At 32.2% G+C, this 7,592-nt stretch overlaps 1 protein-coding gene across 1 annotated transcript in view; it reads left to right on the top strand.

Moving 5' to 3' along the window:
* Positions 1-1,974: 1,974 nt before the first annotated feature.
* The window catches only part of LOC111000619 (neural cell adhesion molecule 2), a 121,651-nt gene continuing 116,033 nt past the window's right edge, over positions 1,975-7,592 (top strand). The window contains exon 1 of the mRNA XM_045629323.1: positions 1,975-2,000. The gene's annotated coding sequence lies outside the window, so the exon portion shown is untranslated. The remainder of the gene's footprint in view (positions 2,001-7,592) is intronic.

The following is a 7,592-nucleotide window of genomic DNA, read 5'->3' as shown; positions in this document are numbered from 1 at the left end:
AATCAATAGAGCTATACATTTATTCTAGTTATTTTACAACTTCCTTTTGTAAAAAATAACGTTACTAGAAGAAAAGACAGACCTGTAAGTGAAAAGCGCTATCAAAACGAAATTACCTTATTCCCCAAATATCCGTAAAAGATGGCATGAGGCATCAACGAGGCTTATTAAGGCTTTCAAGGGATGAAAACCGTATTTTTATTACAAACCTTTTGCAACAAGGAGTGCCGTGGTCCCACTAAAGCTTAGCGGATTATTGATGAGTTAGCACTTAACAGGTAATCTCTAAATCTGTAAGTACAGAACTCCAAAGATAATCTCTTTTAGTCACTTATTCTTTAATTATCTTGTTGTTTTCGCACTGACTTGAAACTACTCTTTGCATACCATTAAGTAATGTTCCCTTAGTGCCATACCTCACCGGGATGCCATGGCGACGTGGCCAGCGACATTGCTATGGCTAGATCTGGCGTCCCTGCACCAGACTGAGTCGCCAATGTATTTATTTCTGTCTCGACACAAAAATAAAAATCAAAACTTAACTTATTAATATTAAGTAATATATATAATAATTTTAAAATCATTTTTTATGTTCAATATTGAAAAGTAGTAGAGCCTTCTGCTCTACAATAATTTCCCTACTAACAATTTATTTCAGGATAACTAAGTAAAAACGTAATTAAGAGAGAGAGAGAAAAAACAAAAAAGTGCTACGATGTGCTAATTCGGCTATTGACTGCCGACTGAGTGAGTGATGGAGCATACAAACACGTACAAACAAATGTCGACGTCGCCAGGCAGCCAGCGTTGCCAGACGCCGCATGCGAGACGGTCAACTCTGGATACGCTGGCTACGACGTCACCAGTCGGTCGCCAAGTGAGTAAGCCGGCATACATTTCAATAGGAACTAGTTGGCGACGTCGCTGGCCACGTGGCGTACCTGTGAGGTATGACACTTATACCAACAAGCATGAAAAATATAATCTTTGTCTCGATTGCAGTATTTAATCATCAACGAAACACTCCAGACATTGAGAAATGTATACGTATTTGATTGATCCTTTTTCTATATTAAAGTAACATCATATGTACTCTCAAAACTATCAGTAACAAATTCATATAACCCAGTCCTTTCATTGAAGGCCCGAAGGGACCCTAATGCTTCCCATTTCCAGGATATTTCGAAGATAACTGTTGATTAGTTTAAAGCTGCTCTAACATACTCTTTGATATTGGGCTAAGCAGTCTTGTAGGTGTGTTGTGGGCGTAGTCATATATATTTAAAGGTAACAAATTAATAGACACAAGTCTTAATCTTGAATGAATAAAAGCTTTTTGCTCTATCTTCATTTTATTTTTGATGACTATTAATTTATATATAAAAAGAAAGGTAAGATTTTAAATAAACACTTAGCTTTATCATATTTCACAGAATGATGATGCTATTTCTATTTTTAGAAACGGTAACCATGGCAACAAACGGATAAAGCTTTAGTCCACGTAGTATAATATAATATAAGTATTATAATAGGACCGATTATATCTCTTAAATAAAACTTCACCATGAATCTTATGTTCGCACCCGAATAAAATATTTCTATTATTGTATAAAAGAGCACAATATCTTAGTTATTATACGAATGTACAATATGCCAAAGTATTTTATCCGATATTTCATAGTTATATAGAACCGATTGGTTTAGTTTATTATTTTATTAAATAAGATATTTCTCACAAATATAGTACAATAAATACGAATACCCAATGAGTGGGTATTTTAAATACGTATAGCTCTTTGAATCTAAACATCAAGCATTTCCTGTAATGTGTGCAATTTCGCGGCGTAGTGGTAATCCGCGTGTTTAATTCAAATCTTACTCCGTTTAAGTGCCATTTAACAAACACTTGGGGGATTACACTAATCTTAGCATCGGTAAATCTTGCTGATTTTGTCTTTTGTTTCAGTGTTATGTAGAATTTGCGCCAATACAGCAGTAATGTAAGCATTTTAAAATTGTCAATGTCAAACAATGCGAACAACGATGATATATTAATTTTAATAGAGGTACTTATCTGTGATTGGTTGAAATGCTGTTAGCGAATCACAATTGAATGACGTAATCGAATGTTTCATTTTTAAAACTAAATTCTAATCTGCTACCAAAATTATAATGTCTATTACAAAACCCTTAAGTCAACTAAACTCCTAAGTAAACCTAATTAATGCATATATATTTGAATTAAAATGCAAAAATATATTTGACTTAAACATTGGCATTTGTACTTTGTCGAGAAAATCATTCCCGATCCGCGTTTTCAATTTATAATAAGTGCTGTCAGTGACCTATGTTATAATCAAAACGCTGTTAAATCATTACACCAATGACTCAAGAGCTATCATTCCATCAACGGAAAATAAATCTTTTATACACCTTAAGACACAATGGGCTTTGAGTCGAAAGGTTTAAAGTTGATTATTGTCCTGTTATATGAATTTGCTACGCTTATAGGAATTGATTTGACACAAACATTTGTTTTATAGAAAATGGCTTTTAAGACTTGGGTGGCGCGCGTATTAATAATAATAACGATTCGGTTACTTTTAAAATATGAATATGCAATGCGAAGGATAAAATATCCTGACTTATTATCGTGGTACTAGGAAAACTTACATACTTAGTAGAAACTGTTTTATATTTAAAGCTTTGACGTGTTGGATGTTAAAATATTCAAATCTTGATCCCAACAGAGCAAAGCAATCAACTCTTGTATGGAAAGGCAAAGTTACGCTGTAATTTGTGCAAAAAGAACAAATGCGGCGACTAAATGAGACTTCAGTTTATTAACGCTTCTTTGAGTGGCTATTTAAATTAAGAATCTATATTGCAGTGGAGGATTACAAACTACATATAATTATAGTTAAGAAAAAATAAAAAAACACATGTGCAATTCACACATAGTAAAAGTGAAACCTTCAAAAACAATTTTTTTATTATTCTTCATATATAAATTAATCATTTTCCATTATCTAAATGAAATGTGTGTTCTTTTAAAACAGTATATTTTAATGAAAATTTTTAATTTATAAGTTTAATATAAGTAAATTTTTACTACTACTAACTAAAACATCGAAAGTTTGATATTCGATCAAATGAAAAAGCGGCAGTAAAGAGAGGCTGTATAATGCCTCCTATCTCATTTTCTCCCACGTTCAATCTTATGAATTAATGTTTCTGTCTCTTTTTACTGCCGCTTTTTCCATTACATCCGGTTTGAAATTACGATTCTAAAGAAGTTTCTCTATCTATCTCATTTTCTCCCACGTTAAATCTTATGAATATATGTTTCTGTCTCTTTGAAATCACATCGATTCTAAAGAAGTTTCACTTAAATAAAAGATAGTTTAGACATACCTTTTTAAAATTGATTAAAATTAAAATGGAAAAATAATAACTCTAGACTAACTTAGTTGCATCGTGTGGTTAAAACTTTACCCCTTTTCCTATTTACGAGTATTTACACAAAATTAGTAACCATCCATCCCTAAATAGATTATTCATGTAAAATATGTAAACATTTGATTAAAAAATAGTTTAGTTTGACCCACAACTTAATGTTTTTCGTTCAGTGGAATAAATTTAGCGTTGTCAGTTTATATTGTTATTATAAACTTAAGTTTATGTAGCGTTTGAAAATCTTTCATATTTGCTTATAATAATATAAAGAATGGATTCTTTATACTTATATCACATTTTATAATAACAATTTAGTGGTGCTACAACTTTATGAGCTCAGATTCCATATGTTTTATTGATGTTATTTTATAGTTAAGTGTTCAGCATTCTTTGTCTACATCTTCAATTGCAAGTTTTATTTGTGCACATTGACAGTAAAAACAATTGCTCGGCTGAGGTTTGAAAAACACGCACACATAAACTCAGTGTTGTCACATTTATTGATATGAAGAAATAAATTGTTGCTGCAGTTAATCAAAGCGTGAGTCATTGTAGACTTGGTAAACTGGTACTATTTACTAAATTTTATGCGCTAGTTAACAGTTCTTAGGAGGGTGTGGTGACGACCAGGAAACGTGTGGTCTTGAACATTCACGCCCTTTTCTTTCTAAGCACGTATCTTGTCTTGAAATTTTCCTATCATTACGAGCTGCAATAAGTCGCATCGATAATGACGCAATACGTGTCCGAGATATGCGAAAAATCCCATGCTGTAATTTTTTTTGGAAAATATTAGAAAATTCTCTAGACCACCAGTTACATTTGGATTTATTTGATTTATATGATTTTTTTATTTTAATTTCAGATGATGAAGAAGTAATTAGTACATAAATTTAAGATAAAAAATTTACGCGTTTTTAAAATGTTTCTAAAATCCAGGATTATTATCTGGACAGGTAGGATGCGCAGTAATTAACGCAACCGCTACTACCAGCCAGATAGCCCAGACTATAGTACCACGGGCTGTAACAGAGTAAAACACGAAGGCTTTGACTTTACAATATCAGACCAGTATACTGTCAAGCACGCTTACATGGTGCATATAAATCAGTGACAAATAATTAGGTATTACCTGAAACTTATTTACGTCGGCCTTCTCAATATAATCATTCGCTGTATAAAATGTGTAATCCCGACGGAAGTCGAAACCTCGCCAAAATTTCTAAGAGAATATAAACAATAAGTTGAAATTTTCAATCCGCGAAAATTCAAAGTTTCAATTTAACGCTGTTCTTGATCTTAAATACAAATAAGAGAATCGGAAAAACTTTTGAACTCCGTCACGGTGAGTTGGGCTGCCTCACCCTCGTTTTAAGTTTGTATAAATATTAAATGGTGTACTTCTAGGGTTACAAAATGCTAAATTTTGTTTTATAATTCTAAATAGTTAAGTTTGAGGCAGCAATACTAAATATGGACTTTATGCATGAAAATCTAGATTGTATTGTTACCGTGGAATCAGACTCTCAGAGCTATCATAATATGTATGTACTATATGTACAGCGTGAAAATGCAAACGGTAAGCCTCATCAAGAAATCCTAAACCCTATTTGACTTTTGTTCGAAGTCCGATTACTCCCCAAGGGACTTAAGATTTGAATTTATCATTAGAGGATTCTACGAAGAAGGTAGCTTCCTACAATTCCAGTCCATTTTGGAATAAAATCGAACTTCCCACTGAATTGTGCCTTGAAATATAGTGTATTTCACTGTAATTTCAACCTTACAAAAGATATTTACAACACAAAACATGAAAATTGACTTAGGAATGTAATCTACAACGTATTATGTGTTTAATTTAAAGTGGGTTTTTTAAGTATTCTCACTAATTCAAAAAATATTTGAGTTAAAAGTGTGACTGTGTACAAAGTCTATATAATTTTTATCTTTTACGTTAGCACAGATGAACGTCTTGATTAATAATAAAAAAAATAACAGACTCGGAGATATGTCTACCCTGTGACGTACTAAAATCTAACGTAAAGTACGAAAACTGAAACGTCACTCAAATTAAAAATTAAAAGTGAAATCAGAATCAAAATTCATTTATTCAGTTTAGATGTGTCTTAAGGCATGCTTATGAACGTCAAAAACGTTTACAAAATTCGCCAAAGAGCAAGACTACGCCATCCGTCTTGCCGCGCACCACCACTTTGTGGAACCAGCTGCCGACTGAAGTATTTCCGAACCAATTCGACTTAGGGTCCTTCAAGAAAAGAGGGTACCAATTCTTAAAAGGCCGGCTACGCACTGGCGAGCCCTCTGGCATTGAGAGAGTCCATGGGCGGCGGTATCACTTAACATCAGGTGAGCCTCCTGCCCGTTTGCCCCCTGTTCTATAAAAAAAAAAATCCGTTCGTAAAACTACTTGGAGGGCTTGTTCTGAGAAGAACGGGCAAGAAACTCAGCAAGTTTTAGCGCCCTTCTACATTACACTTATTCAAAGGAAAATGTCATAAACCACAAATTAAAGTAACATAAGTAAAGAAATAAAATAAAAATCTGTTCTGTGATTTACCACATTCACTTCATTACACACATATTCACAACACTTAAAACTATTGTTTTACTTATTTTTGATTCAGTAACACCTCCAAGTTTTCAAGTTTTGTAGGTAATAACACTGGACGTAGTTTTGAAACCATATTGTAACGCTGAATACGTTTGCTGTATGCTTGGTGCTAGTCATTGAAGATGTTGGGAAAGACACTAAACAGTGAAAATAAGAATAATTTACTAATACATAACACGTTTTCTTTATTTCCAATACTTAAACTAATTTTTCATAACACACCAAAATAACATTTTTATTATAGGTCAAATTAGGTATTTTCAACGATATTTTGTCTTGTTCCCTCTTACCTAGGTGGTAATAAATGTACATTAACCTAATTAAGATCAACATTGCGTAATACAATACGGATTATTTATCAACATTTGTTATAATTTGCACTAGGCAAGAATTTTATGATAAAGAATAAGATAGACAAGTACCTTACAAGTTTTTGTATATTCTATGTAAGGACACGTATATATATTAATTCTTAACTAAAATATTTTTTATTTTATTTAGGGTGTTAGGTAAAGTTAGGTGACGCCAAGTTTATTTTATGTGACATGACGTAAAACATACCGAATTCCAAGTCAATTAAAAAATATATAATACTAGCGGATCCGACAGACGTTGTCCTGTCTACACGTCTTTAATTTCAAAATTTCAATTTATAATAAGCCATTTTGATGAAAATTATTATTCAAATGTTATGACAATATCTAACGATCCAGCACATGGTCACACACGATATAACACAATGATAACAAAACTTTTTTTAAATTTCGGGACAGACTAAAATTAAAATTCGAATATTATTTAAAATTTGACACTGCGATGGTAGCGCCGTCTGTCGGATCCAATGTAAAACATTCCAAAATCAACAACAACTAATAAATTGAAAATTAATTAAAAAAACATTGTCCAGCGGACAAAATTGTGAATCTAAACCATTCCCAGATCCCCTTGAACACACACAAAAAATTTCGTCTAAATCGGTCCAGTCGTTTAGGAGGAGTTCAGTCACATACACACGCACACAAGAAATATATATATTAAAGATATACTTATTTGAACTTTTATTAACATTTTTTGTTTCTAAAATTTAATATTTTATAATTAATATACTTAAATTAGATTCCTAAATGCGTCTACTTTAAAAATGCAAAAAAAAAACTTTCTAATAAATATTAATGTAATGATGCCTGGCTTGTGTTTTTATGGTTCATAATTTTTCTCCTTCTTACCCTTAGTCAGAGTTCATGTGATTATTTATCAAGTTGCCGTATATCATGATAAAAACACGTTCTCTTGTTTTTATCTAAACGTTAATCGTAGGTAATGCCAAACATTTAAATTTTGTACGACATAACCTTCCAAATAGAAGCTGACATGACACGCAATCATATATCGACATGCAAATCTGTGATACATATTTACGACAATGATACATATCGCTTACAGAAAAATATGCATTAAGCTATGATTCAGTCTTGTGCGATAAGGTTTATGATAGCGTGTAATG

The sequence above is a fragment of the Pieris rapae genome, chromosome 1, assembly GCF_905147795.1.
Source record: "Pieris rapae chromosome 1, ilPieRapa1.1, whole genome shotgun sequence".
In the NCBI taxonomy this organism is placed as follows: Eukaryota; Metazoa; Arthropoda; class Insecta; order Lepidoptera; family Pieridae; genus Pieris; species Pieris rapae.
This window is presented reverse-complemented; position numbering and strand designations above follow the sequence as displayed.